General features: G+C 43.2%; 1 protein-coding gene across 11 annotated transcripts in view; it reads left to right on the top strand.

Annotated features, from left to right (window-relative positions):
• The window catches only part of DMD (dystrophin), a 3641189-nt gene that overhangs the window by 1394964 nt on the left and 2221949 nt on the right, over positions 1–24276 (top strand). The window lies entirely within an intron of this gene.

The following is a 24276-nucleotide window of genomic DNA, read 5'->3' as shown; positions in this document are numbered from 1 at the left end:
CTGGACTCAATCAGAGAGGCAGGGTTAACTGCTAACCCAAAGAAGTGCTGCCTCGCAATGGAGGAGGTCAAATACTTGGGCTTCACCATAGGCAGAGGTCTGATTAGGCCCCAATTGAATAAAATTGATGCTATTCAAAACTGACCTCGCCCAGTGAATAAAAAACAGGTAAGGGCTTTTTTGGGAATTACTGGGTACTATAGACGGTTTATTCCCAATTTTGCGACCACAGCGGTGCCGTTGTCAGACCTTACCAAAGGGAAGCAGTCAAATATGGTGAAATGGAACCCTGATGCAGAAAAAGCGTTCCAAGCGTTAAAAGTGGCTTTGTGTTCACAACCAGTGTTGATAACACCAGATTTTTCAAAAGAATTTGTGGTACAGACAGATGCCTCAGAGGTAGGGATAGGTGCTGTGCTGTCCCAAACCAGAGATGGGGACGAACACCCTATCATTTATTTGAGTAGGAAACTCAATGAGCATGAAAAAAAGGTATGCCATTGTGGAAAAGGAGGCTTTGGCCATTAAGTGGGCACTAGATACCTTGAGATATTGTTTGGCGCCGGGGTCCGCTTGTCTGCGCGGCCCGGCGCCTAGCAACTAGAGACGCCGTGCGCGTACAGCCGCCGGCTCCCTAGCAACGCTAGACGCCGGGCGCGCTGAGCCGCACGGACCCTAGCAACGGGGACGCCACTGGCAGACCGCGTTCCCCGTTGCTAGGCTTTAGGAAATTAAGATATTCACCTGCTCTCTGGCCGTGCAGCAAGGCAGCTGCACGGCATTTATTCTAATCAGCCTTTAGCAGCTGATTGGAGGACTCCTTGTTAAATACACTCCCAGGGCTTCTCACAGATGCCGGTAATAGCTTCCTGCATGCTGCCTTTGTTTGCTGAGAGTCTGTTTCCAGTCCTGATGTATCCGGTCATTCCAGTCCTCAGAAGTCCGGTATTCGGGAGTTGTCATCTCATCCCAAGAGGTCGTTTGGTTCCCTGGAGTCCTGACTGATCACCGTTTTATATCCAGTGGTGTTCGTGAGTTGCGGCTCTGCCGTGTGTTGCGGCTCAGCCGCTTTTCCTTTTATATTTTGTGTTTGGAGCATTTGCGGAGGGTTCCGCTTCCACAAGTCCTCTCTGGTACTCGGCGGTGCCGGGTAGGAGAATTGGACAAGTGGATATTTTGGTTGTCCTTTTCCCTGGCGGTTTCTCCGCACATATTATAGTTTTGAGTTTGCTTAGCCCCTGGCCTGGTTGTTTAGTTAGAGGGCCTCTTGTTATCACCCTGTCTCGGGTTTCCCTTTGTCTCTCATTAAGACCGGGGGGCATCGAAGTTGGGCAGACATAATCCGCCCTTCAAACGCAGCTGCCAAGGGCTCAAGAAACCATAGTCTCGCAGGGGATTTCTGACAACACGGGTGAGACAACAGAGTTAGGGCGCCAGGGGCTATTTTCCTGTCCTGCTCCCTTCCCCAGCATTCCGTTCCAGTGCTCCGGTCCTTGCCATAAGATCTCCTCGGACCAGAGTACTGGAATCATAACATTATTACCGGCCATACCAAAACTTAAAATTAAACGGGGTTTAATTTTTTCTCATTCAGTTTTGTGAGAGTTTATCGGCCTCATGAATCCAACAGGTTTAGGGCCAAATCCTGGTCAGCTCTTAGTCAGCCAGATTCAAGAAATTACTCAGATGGTTCAGGATCTTTCTCTTCGGGTGAAGTCGCAGGAAGATCTTTTGCGAGCTTCCCCAAGGGTAGTCCCTGAACCAAAGATGCATTTGCCTGACCGTTTTTCTGGTGATAGAAAAGAGTTTTTTAATTTTAAAGAATCCTGTAAGCTTTATTTTCGTTTAAGACTGACTTCCTCGGGTACTGAATCTCAGCGGGTCGGGATTATTATTTATTTGCTCCTGGGGGATCCTCAGACCTGGGCATTTGGTTTAAGAGCAGAGGATCCGGCATTGTTGTCAGTTGACGCTTTTTTTGAGTCTTTAGGGCTCTTGTATAATGACCCTGATAGAGAGGCGTCCGCTGAAAGTCAGTTGCGCGCTCTCAGACAGGGTAGAAATCCTGCGGAGGTTTATTGTACGGAGTTTCGCCGTTGGTCGAACGACTGTGGCTGGAATGACCCAGCCCTGCGCAGTCAGTTTCGCCTCGGCTTATCAGAGTCTATAAAAGACAGTCTCCTTCAGTACCCCGCTCCTGAGACTCTCGATAAACTCATGGAGCTTTCTATTAAGATTGATCGTCGTCTCAGAGAGCGGAGGGCTGAAAAAGGAGCACCTGTAAGGTCAAGTCCGTGTGTATATTCCATTCCTGAAGACGTAGAGGAGCCCATGCAGATGGGTCTCTCCCTGCTGTCTCCTGAAGAAAGAGCCAGAAGGCAAAATTCTGGTCTTTGTCTGTACTGTGGGGGTAAGGGACATTTTGCTCGTAATTGTCCGAACAAGTCGGGAAACGCTTTGACCAGGTGAATTGTGAGGGGGTTCACCAAGGTCTGCAGCTTATCTCCTCGAATAACTCCCTTTTAGTCCCAGTTAAAGTTTCCTTTGGCAGCCTCAGTTCTTCGGTGTCGGCTTTTGTTGACAGTGGAGCTGCAGGAAACTTTATGGATTTAACTTGGGCTAAGGCCTTAGGCATTCCTCAGTTACCTTTGGGTAGGTGTGTCACCATGCATGGCTTAGATGGGAGTCCGCTGTCTAATGGGATTATTTCTCTCCATACACCCCCTATACTACTTACAGTAGGAGCTCTACATTCCGAGAAAATCGAGTTCTTTCTTACACATTGCCCAGCAGTTCCAGTTGTTCTGGGTCACCCTTGGCTGGCCTTTCATAATCCCACCATTGATTGGCGGTCGGGGGAGATTTCACAATGGGGTACTTTTTGTGATAAGGAATGTATCACGTTTCCAGTCAGAGTAGCAGCTATCATTCCAGAACCCATTCCGGTGGAATACCAGGAGTTTGCTGATGTTTTCTCCAAAGGCAATGCGGACATTCTGCCTCCCCATCGGCCTTATGATTGTGCTATTGAGTTAATTCCTGGTGCCGCATTGCCAAAGGGAAGATTATATGCATTATCCGGGCCAGAAACTGCGGCTGTGAATGATTATGTAAAGGAGAGCCTTGAGAAAGGATTTATTAGACCATCAAAATCTCCTTTAAGTGCAGGCTTCTTCTTTGTGGAGAAAAAGGATGGCTCGCTTAGACCTTGCATTGATTTTAGAGCCCTGAATAAGATCTCAGTTAAAAACACCTATCCTTTGCCGTTGATTTCTGTACTCTTTGATCAGTTACGTTCTGCTGTGATTTTTTCTAAAATTGACCTTAGAGGAGCGTACAACCTCATCCGAATTAAATCTGGAGATGAGTGGAAAACGGCCTTCAGTACTCAGTCGGGTCACTACGAATACCTGGTGATGCCGTTCGGCCTGTCCAATGCTCCGGCAGTTTTTCAAGACCTCATTAACGATGTGCTCCGTGACTTCCTAGGGAAATTCGTGGTCGTTTACTTAGACGACATCCTGATTTTTTCTGAATCAATGGAACAACATGTTACCCACGTGCGTCTGGTTCTTCAAAAGTTACGCGAGAATCATTTATATGCCAAGCTGGAGAAGTGTGAGTTTCATGTCACGGAAGTATCTTTTTTAGGGTACATAATTTCCCCTCAGGGATTTTCCATGGAACCAAAGAAACTCCAGGCCATCCTTAGTTGGGCGCAACCCACCAATTTAAAAGCAATTCAGCACTTTTTAGGGTTTGCGAATTATTATAGGAGGTTCATTCTTTCTTTTTCTGACCTGGTTGCTCCCATTGTAGCTCTGACAAAGAAAGGAGCGGATCCTACCAACTGGTCGCGTGAAGCTGAGTTGTCCTTCCGGGCCTTGAAACAAGCCTTTGTCTCGGCTCCAGTCCTCAGACATCCTAATCCGGAATTGCCCTTTGTGGTGGAGGTTGATGCCTCGGAGGTTGGAGTGGGGGCTATCCTTTCTCAAAAGGATCCGGAGTCTCTGGAGTTACATCCTTGTGCCTTTATGTCCAGGAAATTCTCCTCCGCTGAATCCCACTATGACGTTGGTAATCGGGAGTTACTGGCGGTAAAGTGGGCTTTCGAGGAGTGGAGGCATTGGCTGGAGGGAGCAAAACATACTATTTCGGTATTGACTGACCATAAGAACCTGCAATACATTGAATCGGCTAAGCGGCTTAATGCCCGGCAGGCACGTTGGGCATTATTTTTTACGCGTTTCAAATTTATAATCACTTTCAGGCCTGGTTCCAAGAATACTAAGGCTGATGCCCTGTCACGTAGCTTTCTTCTGGTTCACAATAACAATCCTGTTACCCCCATACTTCCATCTTCGGTCATCTGGGCGGGCCTCACACAAGATTTATTTACCCAGTTAAAACAGCTTCAACACCAAGCTCCTAGAATTACTCCTGCTGGTCGTCTTTACGTCCCTGAGTTTTTGAGAGCTACTGTTTTAACGGAATTCCATGATAACAAAGTTTCAGGGCATCCAGGAGTCTCTAAGACATTGGAGTTAGTCTCTAGCTCAGTATGGTGGCCTGGTCTTTCTAAAGACGTCAAGGAATTTGTTTATTCATGTCAGGTTTGTGCACAGCATAAGGTTCCCCGTTCCTTGCCCATCGGGCAACTTATGCCCTTAAATGTTCCTCTCAGGCCGTGGTCTCATATTTCCATGGATTTTGTGATTGACCTTCCCCTTTCAGCCGGATTCCGAGTCATATGGGTGGTAGTGGACCGTTTTAGTAAAATGGCTCATTTTATTGCTCTTCCCCGATTGCCTTCTGCCCAAGGGTTGGCAGTTTTGTTTCTCCGCCATGTATTCAGGCTTCACGGGTTGCCTACTGATATTGTTTCTGATCGGGGTCCACAATTCATCGCACAATTCTGGAAATGTTTTTGTGCCTCATTGAAGATGAAATTGTCGTTAACATCCGGTTACCACCCACAATCCAATGGGCAAACCGAACGAGTTAACCAATCATTGAAACAATATTTGCGCTTGTATTCAGCCAAACTCCAGAATGATTGGTCCGAGTTTCTTCCGTTGGCTGAATTTGCTTACAATAATTCTTGTCATTCCTCCACTAAAGAGTCTCCATTCTTTTCAGTTTTTGGTTTTCACCCCAGAGCTAATTCTTTTTTTCATCATTCCTCAGTCTCCTCGCTAACCTTAACCTCCCATCTCAGAGCCATTTGGAAAAAGGTGCACCTTGCTCTCAGAAAAGCGGCCTTTCGAGAGAAGAAATTTTCTGACAGGCTCCGACGTCCTTGCACTTTTAAGGTGGGAGATAGGGTGTGGTTGTCGACTCGCAACATCAGGCTTCGACAATCCTCGGCTAGACTGGGACCCAAATTTATTGGGCCATTTCTTATTATTAAAAGAGTCAACCCAGTTGCCTTTCGGTTACGTTTACCAAGATCTCTCAGGATTGGAAATACGTTTCATTGTTCCCTGTTGAAACAATACGTTTCTTCCAGTAGATTTCCTCGGAAGATCTCTCAGGGTAGATCTCCAGTGGATGTACAGGGACAACAGGAGTTCTTGGTAGAGAAGGTTCTCAATTCCAAATTGTCCCGGGGTCGGCTGTATTTTCTAGTTCACTGGAAAGGCTATGGTCCGGAGGAAAGGTCTTGGGTCCTGGATAAGGATCTTCATGCCCTGAGGCTCAAGAGGGCATTTTTTCGGGAATTTCCTCAGAATCCTGGCTTTAGGGGTTCCTTGACCCCTCCTCAAGGGGGGGTACTGTTAGGCGCCGGGGTCCGCTTGTCTGCGTGGCCCGGCGCCTAGCAACTAGAGATGCCGTGCGCGTACAGCCGCCGGCTCCCTAGCAATGCTAGACGCCGGGCGCGCTGAGCCGCACGGACCCTAGCAACGGGGATGCCACTGGCGGACCGCGTTCCCCGTTGCTAGGCTTTAGGAAATTAAGATATTCACCTGCTCTCTGGCCGTGCAGCAAGGCAGCTGCACGGCATTTATTCTAATCAGCCTTTAGCAGCTGATTGGAGGACTCCTTGTTAAATACACTCCCAGGGCTTCTCACAGATGCCGGTAATAGCTTCCTGCATGCTGCCTTTGTTTGCTGAGAGTCTGTTTCCAGTCCTGCTGTATCCGGTCATTCCAGTCCTCAGAAGTCCGGTATTCGGGAGTTGTCATCTCATCCCAAGAGGTCGTTTGGTTCCCTGGAGTCCTGACTGATCACCGTTTTATATCCAGTGGTGTTCGTGAGTTGCGGCTCTGTCGTGTGTTGCGGCTCAGCCGCTTTTCCTTTTATATTTTGTGTTTGGAGCATTTGCGGAGGGTTCCGCTTCCACAAGTCCTCTCTGGTACTCGGCGGTGCCGGGTAGGAGAATTGGACAAGTTGATATTTTGGTTGTCCTTTTCCCTGGCGGTTTCTCCGCACATATTATAGTTTTGAGTTTGCTTAGCCCCTGGCCTGGTTGTTTAGTTAGAGGGCCTCTTGTTATCACCCTGTCTCGGGTTTCCCTTTGTCTCTCATTAAGACCGGGGGGCATCGAAGTTGGGCAGACATAATCCGCCCTTCAAACGCGGCTGCCAAGGGCTCAAGAAACCATAGTCTCGCAGGGGATTTCTGACAACACGGGTGAGACAACAGAGTTAGGGCGCCAGGGGCTATTTTCCTGTCCTGCTCCCTTCCCCAGCATTCCGTTACAGTGCTCCGGTCCTTGCCATAAGATCTCCTCAGACCAGAGTGCTGGAATCATAACAGATATTACCTCTTGGGTAGACAATTCAGACTAGTGACAGACCATGCCCCTTTAAAATGGATGTATGTAAATAGAGGCAAGAATGCTCGTGTAACTAGATGGTTTCTAGCGTTGCAGGACTTTAAGTTTACGGTCGAACATAGACCGGGAACACAATTGGCCAACGCAGATGCATTGTCTCGCATCTTCTGTTTGGGGGCTACAAGTGTTCCGGCCCCTAGGTCGAAACAGGGGAGGGGGATATGTGACAAGAACACTGGGATAGTGTTTGAGGGCAGGTATGTTTGTCCCAGGTTCTTGTCTTACATGTTTTAGAAAATGAAAACTTCTAGGAAAAATGCTTTTGTTTTGTCAGAACCTTTTCAGTTTGCTGTAAAAGCTGGGTAAAGGCTCTGAGAGAGAGATAAGGCGAGTTCTAGACATTGGGCCCAGTTCGGGTCTTTGGCCTCACAGAGGGCTAATCAGGGTTTCAGCTGTGTAAGAGTGTTATAGGGCTGCTAGCCTGATTAGTATGGGCAGACTGCCTGGGAAGACTGGAGGGATCTGTGTGAGAGAAACACGCTTCTGGATACAAGTGAGCTATACAGTGTTTACTGGAGAACCCTGTGTTTTTGTTTAGTGATAGTTAGGAACATCTTGTGTTTAGTTAGTGCCGGACAGGCAAGGTATTTTCTTTTGGTGTTTGTTTTATTTTCTGTTTCAATAAAACTGGCCGGGGCCAGTTGTACCAGAAACTGGACTTGTGTTGTTTCTCAGCTGCTGCGTGCTGCCATATTCCCCAGGAAGAGGCGCCTTGCACCCCTACAGTGTTACAACTTTTATATATATATATATATATATATATATACTGTAAATATTAATAATACTAATATATGATTTGTTTGGTTATATAATTGATGATTTTTTTATATTAATATCTAATTAGGGAATAATTATTACAGTAACATGTTAGCAAACCAATTGTTGAATTACTTCTAACAACTGAGTGACTCCTTTTCTCACTGGCTTAATGGTAATATAATAATTTCCAACCCTTAAAGCATATAATGTTATGAGACACAATATGCTCTTTGCAATCCAACAACCCTATGAAGGTTAACTTCAATGTTAAATCACAAATCATGACCTTAAACAGGTGATTAACTGTCAACTGGGACTAGCTCCAGATTGACATTTTTGCAGAAGAAACGTATGAATGATCAAATATGACAAGCTATTGTATCAGACAAGCAAGGTGCTGGTTTTACAATCAAATACAGTAACATATTAATGTGGTTTGACAGCACACACTGTTATGCTGGTCCCAACATAATGTCAGCTCATGTTCACTAAGAAAAATGCTCAATTAATTGCAGCCAGTAACATAATGTGTTAGCATCAAATAATTTATTGTTTTAAGAGTTAGAATGGGAAAGTGCAGCATTCACTCACTTGGGTCTTACTCTTATAAGCACAATGCACAAATTTCAACAAGCCCAGCATTTTCTTATCAAATCTGTTACTACTAGTGGACTTTTTCTGTGGGGGTTTTTTTTTGTGGTTTTATTTTTAATATGCCATTTGTCTACATTTCATTTAAAAAGCATCATTGGACTAGAGAATCATATATTTATATGTAAAAGAATAAACACTTTTAGATATTGGTGTTGTGAGGGGAAACTGTAAAATACATCCAGTCGGAATCCCATTAGGCAGTGAAAAACGGCTACTAGAATACTGACGACACAGGCTTTTCTCAATCTATGGGTGTCCATGACACCCATAGAGGGAGAATATAACCTGTGGCGATCACAGCGAGCCACCGTGCCTATAGCGTGGCGAGAGTGCAAGGGGCTTTCTAGCGCTTGCCCTTCTGCCTGTATTCTGGCGGATGGGTTTCCGTTTTCGGGATCTTGACAGCTGGCTTCCCGTCCGCTGAGGAACCATATGTATTCCATTGTAAGGTGATGTGGAACCCAGGGCCGTGTCAACCAGCTCTACATGTTTGCTTCAACTACTGTACATGTCATACTGTATGTACTGTACATCATGCAGTGCACAGTTATGTTTTCTCTAAAGTTAGTAGTATAGCCAGTAACTCTTTCTGTCTCTCCCTTTCTGTTTTTCTCTTGTGGGGCCCAAAGAACTAAAATCATTTTTAAGCATCTAGTTCTGCCATTGGTAAAGACTTTAAGGTCAATATATTCTCATGCACCTAATCACTGGACTAAGAGACATCAAAACCAAGCAACATTTCAAATCAAATGAACTGCACATGTCAGGATTATTTGGAGCTGGCAACGTGACTTAGTAAGCATAGTAAGTTGCCTCAACATTTACTGAGAGAAAATGAATCACTGGTGGAGAAATGTCTGATTTCTCCTTGTACTTACAAAGCGGCACATTTATCCTATATAATTAAAGGCTAGCACTTCTCCTCACCTCTATGGGGGGAATTCTAGTGTTTTGTGTGCCAGTGGCCAATAGATAGCGCCCGACTGAGCAATTCAAGTGTTGCTCTGTTCAGGCGTGCACAGCCACCAGCGCTGACATTACAGTAATGTTGTTCTGGGCTGGTAACTAGTCATTAAATATTATTGGGTTATTCCCCAAAAACATCCATTTTCATTGGGTAAGCGCAAATATTTAGTATCATCCCCACGTATGATGGAGGAGTGCCAGCAGATATCTCCAATCAGTAGAGCCAGGCTTGATGGAGAGCCTGGGTCCGCCGCTTGGTCGCTCACCTGCTCAAACACCCCCCCTTCCTTACCTGTCGGCTCCCTCTAACATGTCCTTAGCATGAAGCAGCTTACTCTGTGTGGTATCAGGGAGCTGGGGGGGGGGGAGAAGGTATAAATTGCACGGATCGCACCCCCTCCTAATCTGCTCCTGGCTCCCCCTCTATAGAGTGAATAGCGCCGCTTTGTAAGGAGGAATGCACCCTTACATTAGGTCATGCCCCAATTACCTGTGCCCAGCCACGTAGTATACAGACTTGTTTCCGATATCTGCTGTGGTCCCTCAGTTTCTGAAAGCAGCCAATACCCCCATTCTATAGAGGATATGATGCTGTCAGGTTTACCAAGCTCCACAATGCGGAATACCTATGGGCTACAAATCACAAAATTAACCAGCAGAGAGATCCTCTGGAACCCATCCCGCCAATGGCCACTGCACATACGTGGTCAGTACACGAAAGAGTCCTGCAGCCACTCAGAACACATCACAGGGTCTGGCTCCTTTCAGAGCGCCTGTCCCTGTGGCTGTAGATTGTTACATCCAGGAATAATAATCGCATGCTGCAATGTGATACTGGGTGCTAATATCGAACTCAGATCACATTGAATAATCGATTATTAATAAATAGACCCAAATGACTGTAATACACATTGAATGTTCCTTTATGGTTAATGGCACAGTCGGACTGCACAGTTTGTAGCTCTCTAGCTGCTGCAGGAATACACAACCCAATGCACCATAGCAACCGGATGTATGAGAATGTTCCATAGTATTGTTGTTATTATTGTCATTAATTTGTTAAGTACCATCATAAATTGCAGCACAGGAAATTGGAGGAAATACAGCATACATAATACTTGGCTCATAATAGGTAGGCAAAGATAGATCTAGAGTTTCTAGTTAGACAGTCAATAAGTCAACACCAAGTGGTTGACATGCATTAGGTTGACATGGTCAAAATGTTGACATGATCATTATGTTGACCTATAAATGGTCGACAGTGCTTGTGGTCGACAGGTACAAAAGGTCAATGGGTTCAAATGGTCAGCATGCCCATGGTCGACACACATATGGTCGACACTTTTTTTTATTTTCATTTTTCTCTACTTTTTTATACTTTACCATGCACATAGACTGTGATTGGGAAAAATAACCTGAAGCATTGTGAGCTAAGTGGGACACTAATTGGGGTTTCCTGTGCTCTGATGGTGAAAACCACACCCTAAAAATAGAAAATGCAGTGTCGCCCTTTTTTGTGTCAACCATTTTCCATTTAAACCTTTTGTACCCATCAAACTTTTCATGTGTCGATCTTTTATAAGTCGACCTAATTGTCTATGTTGACCATTGTCTATGTCGACCTATTGACAGTCTAACGAGACACTGTAGATCTATTGAACCATAACGTGCAAAATAAATACAGACTAAAATTGTAAAAATTAAAATCATGTCACCAATTATTTCCCCTTGCTGTAACATCCCTTGGCACACATTGTGTCACCCACACCTTTTAACCCTATGTTATGTAAGCATGGATCCTGCATTTCTCATAAAACAGGTCTATATCTTCTAGTGCATGCATTTCAAAGGCAGTATGTAGATTTCGCTTTAGGATCTCAGTTCATTCCAGAGACAGGGCGGCACCTTATGTCTACTGTTCTGCACAATGGGGGTGGTTGGAAATAGCATCGCTGGTGTTTACTTGGTAGCAGCAGGGATGATCAAATATGGTAATGCAGCAAGAGGTGCCTGTTATAAGTAGACGCCTCCTGCATGCACATGTAATCCTCTTCTGTGTTTTCAGACGCATCATTGGATCACTCTGCGTCATCATCGACTGGCTGAGTAAGTCATGAGGCTACGTCGACCAGTCATTGCAGCTCCATCGCTGAGACCAGCAAGTCTCTGTCGGAAGACAGAGAGACACTGGTCTCAGCACTCCCAGAAAATAGAGGTGACACATTTACGTTTTGGGAAACAAAGTTCATTGCTGCCCCCTCTCAGCCCCAATCGTCTGCAGATTGTCAATTAACTGACTTCTGCAAACTTACTACACCCGACAATGCAGGACCCGTACAGCATTGTCCCATGTGTCTTGTTATAAAGAAAAGGCACACAGAACTCTGAAGAAACATCCAGACCAATTAAGCTAACCAGAATTTCCCTGTTGGTATAGAAGAATTTGCTAGCTATAAAATAAGATAAGGCTTCTGTGCATGTGCCAGATCAGGTATTTGCGGATGGCTAGCATGTACAGATAGATTTATCTGTTGACGGTTGACACTTTCTGTGAAATAGGTACTTCTGAGTGGTAACTGGGTGGCAACCATGTAAAGGCACAGAAATTGTCTGGCTTGTGGGAGAGATGTGAGCATGTAAGCCGACTTCCTTGCTCAGTCCTGCAGAGTGCAGATGGAGATGGGACGTCTGTGTAAGACTAATCTTTTACACCTACACCCAATACTAATTACGGTGGTTGCGGACATACTGTAAGTACAGTGGGCAGGCTAGGTGTCCAAATACAGTTTTACCATTACCATTCACTAGCAAGCAGGCTGCCGTGGCCATGCGGAAAAGAGGTAGCAGATGCTTCCGACACTGGGCCTATTTCAGACTGTTTCGCTTGCTAGGGTTTTTTTGGCAGTCCTGCGTTCGCATAGTCGCCGCCCATAGGGGAGTGTATTTTTGCTTTGCAAGTGTGCGAATGCATGTGTAGCAGAGCTGTACAAACAGATTTTGTGCAGTCTCTGAATAGCCCAGGATTTACTCAGACGCTGCGATAACATCAGCCTGTTCAGAACTGGAATTGACATCAGACACCCTTCCTGCAAACGCTTGGACACGCCCAGAAAATGGTCAGTTGACACCCACAAACTGCTTCTTCCTGTCAATCTCCTTGTGAACGCCCGTGCAAATGGATACTTCGCACAAACCCATCGCTGAACTTTGTACCCATGCAATCCGCCTGCGCAGTTTAGACCTGATCGCAGGCTGTACGAAAATGCAGACTAGCGATCAGGTCGGAGTTAGTCCCACAGAATCAGTCCCAAATACTCAAAAGTGTACAGCTGTATTGGGACAAAACATTTTTTTTATTGTTCATCTAACTGCAAAGCTCTATCACTTGTATTTTTACATAATTTGGTATTGTCTGCGAAAATACACACCATGCTCTCTAGGCCTACTGTTAGGTCGTTGATGAAAATGTTAAACAAAATCCTATATTGTCTTCAACTGTAAGTCACTATTGTCCTGCTTTGACTTTTTAATGATGTACCTGTAATTGGGCGCTGCAAATCCCTTGTTGTGTGATATAAATAAAGGATAATAATAATATAGTGAACAAGATCCAGTCAGGAACGTCTTGGATTAACACAGGTGGTGTGCAGATAACAAGAAGCACACACCTGTACATACATTGGAGGCAGTGGAGAGCAGTGATGACACAGTGGAACATGTGGGGTCTGTCCTTTATATGAGAGCCATCTCTCCATGGACACTCCCAGGGGCATGGTGCTTAGAGGTCATACAGTGACACGCCTCCGACACTATGGGGTCCCGCCAACATTGGCAGATAGGAGATAGTGCTGGCCAATCTACTATAATAGTACATTGTACAAAAGGGCAACACATATAGAACTGCCTAGATCTGTGGTCCCCAATGTCTGTGATACTGTCCCCTTGGGTGTGTGAGATGGAGGTTTATCTAGGGCATGGATTGAATTTTTAGGAATATTAAATTAATAGTTACAGTTTTTGTGCTTCCTCAATGGCCAGAAGTAGTTTGTGTACCACTGGCCTAGATAATACAAATGCTTGGGTGAAATCAAGCAAAATAACTAACTAAATAAATAAATGAATTAATTAATTAAATTAAACAATACAATACTGTACATGCAATAAAAGCTCTATGAAGGCATGTAAAACCATTGAAAGTCTTCTGAAGATTGAACACACAGTTAAATAAAACATTTTAATGTAATATTCATAGTATACTGTATGTGTTATGTATAAAACATTTGTACTGTATATGTATTATTAATAAAACTTGTACTTCACATTTGTTGTTTATACACAAATATATATTTTTCCATTTCTGGTGCTTGCAAAGTCACACCAGGACACCAACAGCAAACAGCCTTCTGGGAGCATTTACACCAGTACTAAATCTGTCCCTTAAAGTCATCTTCTGCTGAATGAGTAATGTGCGTTCGACCATCCAAATAATTAAACTAGTGCTAAACTAGTTCTTAATTAAAAAGCTGTATTTCAGCTCTGATACATTTCTGCTGCATAGGTACAGTAGAAAGCTGTAGCAGATGTGCAGATAATGAATTGTTTGATGATGAACCTCTCCCTCCTTAAACTTTGAACACCTCCTCCCTCCAATATAATGGGATGCAGCATGGCTGCCAAGACACTACACCAGATGGAGCATCTAAGAGCAGTTTCTCTAACTTAATCTTATTAATTAATGAAATCCAAAATACTTACTTTGATGTAAGAAGAAGAAATACAGTGACTAATCGAAGCCTTATTCAGAAGTAATTGTAGATTCAAAGGAACAAATGTACATCAAGGGAACAGCAGGATGTTCTTTGTTTTCTTATAGTGTGTGCACCAGTGGTATATAATTAACAGAATAAGGTAAGGACATGCATGTGTAATGGATATTGAAAATGTGTTGCTATGAACAGAAACTATGAAATATAACATGCATGAGCTAAACTACCAAACAGGGGGTGCAGCGGCTATGGTGTCCGCAGCTGCTTCTCCTGCCTGTTGTTATGAAGTTATATTGCCCATACAGTAAATGTCTAGTTATGCCTATAGAGGACAAAATACTGAGGTAGGTGGAGACTAGTAATTTATCTCTTCACTGTGTGTAGTAGTTTAATGCTGTGGATGATTAGAGAGAGGAGCAGAGAAATAAACGCTGTTAGGTTTTAGGGTTGAAAAGACAGTATGAGCAGTGGGGGATTGAGAGGAGCATGGGAAAAGGAATAGGGCCATTCCATGTCACTTATGGAGCATAAAGGAAACTTCTACTTGGTGATTCAGCTCAACTCTTTGTATTACGAGCCTGTGTTCTTTATGGAAATCTATGAGAAATTATTTACCTTGTCTACCTATGCTAAAAACTCAAGACATACAAAGCAATAGATTTTCTTTACAGTGTCAGTATGGGGGCATTTCATGGAATGGCCTTAAAGCAAGAAAGTGACAAGCAAAGGGAGAAGTTGACTGGATAAATCAGAGAACAAGGCATCTTGGAGAAAATCAAATGGATGTCAGAGCATGAGTGGATAGACTGGGAAGAGCAGATAAAGGGTTGGACAGACAGAGAACATATGGCCTGTACCCACTCAGGGTGCTTTAGCTGTCAGTACAGCTCCTCCCCTCACACCTTAGGCCTTGGCCAGTGGTTGTATTGATCATATTAGTTAATGTATAACCTACTGGATTTTTGGTCCCTTTGACAATGATGTCAATGGCCATGGCTTAATAACTAGTAAATATGACCTAGGTTTAAATTCGGATTCCCTTGATTTGCAGAACTATATTGAGTAATTCTCCATAGATTGTGCTGGTCAGCATATGTTCTGTACGTACTGTATCTGTTTTTGTCTGGCTGTTGTGAATGGGATGAGTAGACATCACCACATATTTATGTTTTGATATGAAGAATAATAAGAAAATAAAAAATAAAAATATATATTAGATTTAATATAATCACCAAATGTATTATCAGTAATACTTATCTTCTAGCTTTTATATCACAGATAAATTTCAGTTTGTTTTCGCATAACAAATATATACTGGTAAGTAACAGAGCAGCAGGGCATTATATTCGGGTTGGAGATAATGGGCTGATTCAAAGTTACTGTACATGCAAATCAGGTGTACTGTACTCAGTGGCGGAACTTGTGGTGGGACCAGCTGCAAAAATATGCTTTCGGCCCACCTCCTCCACCCCACCCCAAGTTTATAATACACCACATTTCAGAGGGTGACAGGGAGAGGCAGTGGGTAATGGGGAGAGGAATAGGGTAACAGGGAAAGGCAGTAGGTGATGGGAAGAGGCAGTGGGTGACACCTGGGAGAGGGTGACAGAAAGAGGGTAATGCCAGGGATAGAGTGACAGCAGTGGGTGACAGAGAGAGAATGCAGCATTGGGGGATAGGGAGAGGGTGATGCCAGGGATAGGGTGATAGTAGTGGGTGGCAGGGAGAGAGTGACAGCAGTAAGTGACAGGGAGAGGGTGACAGCAGTTGATGACTGCAATGGGTGACAGGGAGAGGGTGACACAAAGGAAAGGGTGACAGCTATGTTTTATAGGGAGAGGTTGCCACCAGGGAGACGGTGACAGCAGTGGGTGATAGAGAGAAGATGACACCAGGGAGAGGATAATGCCACAGAGAGGATGACAGCAGTGGGTGACAGGGGGTGATTCCATGGAGAGGGTTTAAGAAATGAGTGACAGCAGTGGGTGACAGGGAGAGGGTAAGCTCAGGGAGATTGTGACAGCAAGTGGATGACAAATATGTACTGTAGTATTACAATTTTCCTTGCTGTGCCCAGAACTGCTGCGCAGGGAATGACAGCTCCTTATTGGGTTTAACACCAGAGGCAGTCACAAGATCATGACATCAGATGCCCAGCACTGGCAGAAGGACAGCTTCAGGAAGGAGGCTGGGGTGGGTGCAATTGAGAGAGGAGATGGGATCGCTATCCCTCCTCCCCCTCCAGCTGGACCGCACTTAGGCAGGCAGCAGCAGCTGCTGTACGTTACTGGAGGACTGGCGGCCCACAGCATGGAGCAGGGACAGGCAGGTGGATGGGCAGCATACAGTATAATAAGTCTGTGTGACTCATTGTAATGCTGTTGGCCCCTTCACTGCTGTGGGCCCTGGTACAATGCACCGGATGCACTGCTGCTAGTTCCGCTTCTAGTTGTACTGTATTTTTGGAAATTAATGTGCTTAGAGTTGGCTTCATCTCTGTGGCTGATTTAATTTTGTAAGAGGGCATGCAGTCCCCCGTGTGCTGCAGCATATGATTGCGACAGGCAGCGCTCTCGAAAACGGTTTAGTAACCAAATATTTTTGTACTTTGCAAAAACTCATCAGATTGATTATAGATGAGAAAAGTGACAGAATTCACTATCCACATACCTAAAAGCACTGTAGTGGCTGCATCGTGTATTCTCAGGGAATGCTATGATGTGTGTGAGGTTTATATGTGCATTATTCTCACCTACAGTATTGCCCCTCACTGCCATTATAAAGGCAGCGGTTATACAGTAGCTCTCACAAGGGATTACATACTATTTACTGGCAGGTGGGATGCCGGATGTCAAGATCCTGACAGCGGCATCTTTCCTGCTAGAATGCCAGTGGAGGGGAGATCGCTAAGAGTCCCCTTGCAGGCATGCTGTGCTCACCACACTGCAAGCTCAGTGGCTTGCTGCACTCACCACAGGTTCATTTTTCACTCTATGGGTGTCATGGACACCCATGAGTGGGAATAATCCCTGTGCACCGGGATTCTGGGTGTTGACATTGTCATCTATAGGGATTCCGGCATTAGAATCCTGACCTCCAGGATACGGACAGCTGCAAAATGTTTGCATCCCCTCACAAAGCACCCTGGTTCCTTCATGGGGTTTGGGATCACACAGTAAGCACACAATAGCAAAGGTACAAAAGCACCTAGTTATACATGTAAACCTTAACCACACTAGCTCGAATATCATGCTTAAGGCTAAGAAGTCACCTCAGTGACTATGTGATCATGCACCACTGCCACTGCATGGATAGCAGACTCCAGTGAGTGATCTCCTGCTGGGGGTGGTAACTATGGGAGAGGCGCCCTTGAGTGACATCACGCTTCTGCTGGGGTGGCTTTTTCCAATTACTGGCCGCAGTGGCCTGCGACTTCATGAACCCAGCCACGTGGCCTGATGTGTCCTCTACCAGCATGGCAGGAAGAGTCTGAAAGTCACCCTTCCCAGTAGTACAGCATACACAACAAGATATTATAAACAGAAACTTGAATTACAATAACATTTATAAAACCAATATATGCATTCAGCAGTAAAGCAATGTTTCTTTATCAGAGCAAACAATGCTACAACAAATGAGTTCTGAGGTTTCATAATAGGTGTACTCTATAATATGCATATTTTAAAAACACTATAATATACCTGGAACATAAAAGTTTCCCACCAGTCAATTAGTGTCACATCGCTAAAATCTGTTTACTGTCCCAAACAAGTATTGATTGTCATAAATTTAAGCAAATGCAGAGAATGATTGTATTAGTTCTTTTAATCTGTATCTTTATTTATTTTTTATACAATCACTTTCCCTGTACAGCACATTAATCCTTGTCCTTTGTTCTTGTACTTTCCTATAGATAACCACTCAGGTTGTTTATAATGACTTGGAATAATCAATTGAAGCTCTACATTTATTGATGTAGCTGTTCTTCTTTTACATTCATAGCAATCCTGCCCTTCTCATAGGCTCAACCTATTGCATAGTACTGAAGTTCGATTTCTTTATTTGTATTAGTTTGAAGTCTTTGTTGTAATGAAGATACGGAATTTTGAATGGTGATTTTTTTTTTCCACCTTAATTCTATTTTCCTCTTTATGTAAAACCTGCTTTTTAAATAAGCTGCATGACTAATAGAGATTTTTTTCAGTGGATAACAGATGTGCAGGTTAAAAAATATTTCTTTGTACACCAATTAAAATAGAAAAATAAAATATTTAGAAGCTGCACTTCTAATAAGGAGCCTACTCCAAGCATTTTGCTATTTATCACAAGTGGCTATTACAAAAATGTGAATTATTTTTTTTTTCATATATTTTTCTGTTGGTCATTGCAATCTGCTCTGTGCATACTGTACTTAGGGGACAATTCCGAGTTGATCGCTCACTAGCAACTTTTTGCTGTGCTGCAATCAGATAGTCACCGCCTATGGGGGAGTATATTTTAGCTTTGCAAGTGTGCGAACGCTTTTGCAGCCGACGGCACAAAAAAAGTTTTTTGCAGTTTCTGAGTAGCTCTGGACTTACTGAGCCGCTGTGATCACTTCAGTCTTTTTGGTAACAGAATTGACGTCAGACACCCACCATGCAAACGCTTGGACACGCCTGCATTTTTCCAAACACTCCCAGAAAACGGTCAGTTGACACCCACAAACGCCCTCTTTCTGTCAATCACCTTGCGATCGGTTGTGCGAATGGATTCTTTGTTAAATCCATCACCCAGCACGATCCTCTTTGTACCCATACAACGCGCTTGCGCATTGCAGTGCATGCACATTGCGGTGCATACGCATGCGCAGTTTTGCCGAGATTTAACCTGATCGCTCGCTAGCAACTTTTTGCTGCACTGCGATCAACTCGGAATGACCCCCTTAGTAGTAGCTGTTAACTGCATGCACAGATGACAACTGGACAGAGCTGTACATACTATTAAATCACTGTTAAAGGGCTACACAGGAAGTAAAGATCAGATTTTTCAGACTGGTCAAATGAACATTATAAATGCCAATTGTAATTCCATTTGGGAGCAGTAAAGAAAACAAGTATAATGTGTGCTTACTTAAGTAAAAAAACAACAATACCTGACTCTACTAAGTTAAACATAATGGGAGAAATGTAATAGGGTGTGAGAATCAGAAAGTGAGAGATATTGGTAATATTCTCCTGTCTTTTTAAAGTGGCAATCATTTACATGGCAAAAGCAACATGATTTTGCAATGTAAATGATTGCCACTTTAAAAAAACAGGAGAATTTAACCAAAATCTTTCACTTTTTGATTCTCACATCCTATTACATTTACCCCAAATAATTCTCATTCAGTCCCACGTGATGATAAGCAAAGTAGTTTATACAGGGATACGGCATGTATCTAGGAATAAGTCATTCATGATTTCTCTGGCTTAAGGCTCAGCGAAGTACAGTATATACTGTATATGATTAATTTTACATAGTCATTATTCAAATCATTTACAGACAATGCGTACATAATCATAGAAGGATGCCATTTGCTAATTAGGTAATAAAGGGGAAGTTTCAGTGACTCCATAAATAGATCGAATAACTGTGTTCCCTTGTAGTCGCAATATGTCCTAATTTAATGTATGAACACAAAGATGGTTCACGAATCTAGGGTTACTTCTGATCATCCAGAGAGATATTGATGAGGCCATGGTTCAGAGAGATATTAATGAGGCCATGGTCCATAAAGATATTATTGATACCAGGTAACAGTAGTCATAAAGATAGGCTCTTGGCGGTGAGAAGCCAACATGTCCAAGAACATAGAGATCATCACTTAGGACGGGATCTCGGTGGTCACTATGCCGACACCGGGATCCCGCCTGCTTACCAGTACAACAGTCAGGATGCTGACTGACAGGGACTATTCCCACACGTGGATGTCCACAACACCTATAGAGTGGGAATAGAACATGTGGGGAGCACAGAGAGCCACCAAGCCTGCTGCGTGGCGAGTGCAAGGGGCTTTGTTGCGCTCACCCCTCCCCAGCTGGCATTCTGCTGCCGGGATCCCAGAGTCAGTATGCTGACCACCAGGATCCCCAGCGCTGGTCTCCCAGCCCCAACCCCTTAGGACTTGATTCGCTTAAGACCTGTTATTTTCCATGGCGTGATTCCAGACAACGTGGCAATCAAATTCCATAATTATTTAGTGCTATGCATATTCTTTTGACTCTGTGAGGAGTTGCCTAGAGGCGAGCAGACTGAGAAATCAAGTCAAGCAAGAAATTATATATGTTAAAGCATAATCAGTAGGGAATATAGAAACTTTATAATTTTAGCTTCAACAGGAGTAATTTAGAGCTGTATGAAAGCCGTATTTCTAGTGTAAAATATGCTTTTTCATATGGCACATTTGTACCAAAAATGCATATCCCTGCCTTATTAATATGATTCAGAGAGATGCACGAAATTCCACCTGTGTACAGATATCGAGATTTCAGCAGACTGCAAATGCATCTGTATATGCAACTTACTGTAAGGTAATTACAGATTCAAAATCTTACAGATTTCGGTCACAACTTCACTTGTCACTCGGTGTTACTGAGTATTGAGTTAGGATTATTATAGTATTCATTGGGAGGAGTTATGGAACTGTAGTCCATTCAGACATGAGTATATACAGAGATCCTGCTGCTTTCGCAGGGATCTCCTCAACCAAGGATAGGCCTTGTGCAAATTCATGATGGTGTTGCTGATGATGACTGCTTTTGAAAGACAAAGGATGGAGATGGTAAATTAACCTATCAATTGTTATCTTCAAGAAAAGAAACAATTATATTAAAGCATTAGCAAACTTATTACATTTTGAGATTTTGTTTACAAAAAGAAATACAGTGCTTACTAAATTTTTTTTTAGAATATGACATAAAAAATACATTGCATTAAAGAATATTAACCCCTTACAATTGTATCTTCTGTTAGCTCGGGAGACAGCAGAAAATAAGGTACAGTTTTCAGTTTGGTTCATTAATAAAACAGAATCAAATGTTCAAAGACATTTTAAGACCTCTGTAACATCCTTAGTTATGTCAGTTACAGTACTCTTGTGACTGACTGGGCTGAGGTCCAATAACTCCCACTCATGAAGTTGATTGCTAACAATTGAATATTACACCCAATCAACAACATTTACTAAGGTACGCATATCAAACATGGGTAAAATAGATCTGCAATTAGGGAGATACTGTGGTCATATAAATAACATGGAAACCAGCTTTTAAATTTCACACAGGCTCTGTAATTATTCTCACTGGTCATAGATTCATTAAATGATCTCACAATTACTAATTTTGACCAATAGCTCTTTGATATGTTATGCTCCCTGTAAACTATATTAATAAGATGACCCTTGCCCCTCCTGGGGGTGGCATTTGGCTACCCTAACACCTTCTCTTCTGGCTTATAGCACTTCTCTAGCCTAGACCACCTTACCATTCCAGAACGAAGACTCTTACTCAGAAAGATATTTATTTTACTTTAAAAGCTTTATAAAAAAAACTAGCTTGGATACCTCTTTGCTGTACATTCAATAACCTAAGCAGCAGGCTAGAACTATATACATAAAAATAAACTTTATTGTGGGCCTAATTAAGATCTGATAGCAGCAGCAAATTTGTTAGCTAATTGGCAAAACCATGGGGGTAATTCAGACCCGATCGCTATGCTGCGTTTTCTCACAGTCTGCGATCAGGTCCGAACTCCGCATGTGTATGCACCACAATGCGCAGGCACAACGGACCGCAGCAACAGTGTTTGATGCATAGTGATGGGATTGTGCGAAAAAAGCGATCTCACGGGCAATAGCAAGGTGACTGACAAAATGAGGGCATTTGTGGGTGGCAACTGACTGTTTTAGGGCATGTATGGAAAAACAAAGGTGTGTCCAAGCATTGAAAGGGAGGGTGTCTGACGTCAATTCCGGTCCTGGACAGGCTGAAGCGATCACAGCTGCTAAGTAAGTCCTGGCTGCGCAGAGACTGCACAAAATCAGTTTGTACAGCTCTGCAACACATGAGTCCACACACTTGCACAGCTAAAATACGCTCCCCCAGTGGGCGGCGACTTTCTGATCGCAAGGCTGTAAAAAAAATAGCTGCCCAGCGAGCAGGTCTGAATTACCTCCCATGTGCACTGCAGGGGGGGGGGCATATATAACGTGCAGAGAGAGTTAGATTTGGGTGGGGTGTGTTCAAACTGAAATCTAAATTGCAGTGTAAAAAAATAGCAGCCAGTATTTAACCTGCACAGAAACAATATAACCCACCCAAATCTAACTCTCTCTGCAAATGTTATATCTGTCCATACAATAGGGAATATGGATTGTAAACCCAACTGGGACAGGGAATGGGACCCTAAATAATCTCTGGAAAGTGCTGTACAATGTATAAAACAAATATTATATAATAAGGTAATAAATAATACAATCTATATTGTTGGTTGTTGTTTTTTTTTTTGAGTGAAACTCCTCTAATGTTACCAACTGCTAATTATGGGCTAACATATATATGATTGAAAATTTGCCAACATATTTCCAAAGCTGTTTGAAAATGAAATTATACAGTATATACATAAGGGCTTTGTGCACAGAATAGTTTCCTAACTCCCTGCCCTTTTTAGGCTGCTTTTATGTTTAAGGTGTTGGGGCTATCTGCATGAACGGTCATGGTCTAATTAGGTTCTAGAAGATGAATGCCTACAAAATAGAGCAGTGCCGGATACAGATCTGCTAATTCCTCCCCTCTATGCATCATGCTACTCACCTGAACTTTTCTCTCTCTTTTTCTTGTGTACATGTGCAGTGAATATGTCTGGACTGAACCCAGAAGTAAAGTGATAATGAATGCTATCATTTCACTATAGTCTCTTTTGGACCAGGCTCTTATAGGAGGTGGTGTCACAACATGAGACTTTTGATTAAAGTAAAATAATTTCTTATCATGGCAATAAAAGAATTTCTTATCATGCGGAGCATAAAAAACATAAATCAACACCATATCATATGTAACTACACAGCCGGTGCATTGTGTCACACAGTGGTAAAAGACACACAATTACTTCCCTAGCCCTGGTCCAATCCCTTGGACTACACTAGTTGCTGATCTGTATTTGGCTATATACTAGGCAATATTGTATTATATTGTATGATGTTATCGTTACAGTGTACAGTTATGTTTTTCTGCTATATTTGGAAGATACCAGAGTTGTTTAATATAGTTAAGTCAATCCATTGTAATTTAAGTACCCTAGCTGCACAATCAGATGGGAGTAAGATGAGTAGGTTAAACAGTAAACAGGTTATGTATGGGCCTGCAGATAATCTGATCATGTACACCCCATTGTGTGCAGGAACCAAGACACCTCGTCTCCACTCCTCTGTGACACCCTCACTGACCTGCTTGTGTGAGGCATAGATGGGGGGGTGGAACAAGGGGAGTGACCTCGACTGAGGGACAGAGAGAGTGTGAGCTGGGGTAAGGGTAGAATGTTGCAGGTGACTAAGAAGTAATGTTCTGTCAGGAGTTCCAAGAGTGAATCGTCGTGTAGAATTGGATTACAGAAGTGTGCTGACCTGTGTTATAACCTATTCTGTCAACAAACCATGGTTGGTTTTTCATCTACCACCAAGCTTGAGTGATTTGGAACCTGATATCTTCACATCATGCAATTACAAATTCTGTCTGAACAGGGATAAATATGAGACTATTACAAGTTATACTACTCCATGGGTGTTGAGGCCACCCACGAGTGGGAAAAGTCCCTGTTAGTCGGCATGCAGACTGTCAGGATTTTGAGGGGTCGGTATTGTGACCGGGGGTCTTCTGACCGCTGGTCACATAACTACATCCTGTTATGCTAATTACAAATAAAAACATATCACTGAGAATTCATGCATTGGACATTTCACATGTACTGCCTCGTGTTTTGCCTGCCCTGTTCATCCTTTCCTTTCCTATTCCCCCCTTATCTAATCTATCTACTTAGATAGACAATATTGCTTCTCTATTTTGCTGAGATATCACGATTCCGGTGTTTCCCACTTTTGTTGGACCATTTAAATAGTCTAAACAAAACTGCCCTGAGTCACTGAGAGCATAATTATGTGTAGTCCAGTTCCTTATACACCTGACGTCTCTTTAATCTCAGTTACCCTGATAATGTCTCTAATTTCAAATATTGAAAAATTACTGAGTAGTACCTGTCTTGCTCAATCAACTGGAT

Source organism: Pseudophryne corroboree, chromosome 2 (genome assembly GCF_028390025.1).
Source record: "Pseudophryne corroboree isolate aPseCor3 chromosome 2, aPseCor3.hap2, whole genome shotgun sequence".
NCBI classification, from domain to species: domain Eukaryota; kingdom Metazoa; phylum Chordata; class Amphibia; order Anura; family Myobatrachidae; genus Pseudophryne; species Pseudophryne corroboree.
Note: the sequence above shows the minus strand (reverse complement) of the source record. Positions and strands in the feature narration are given on the sequence as shown.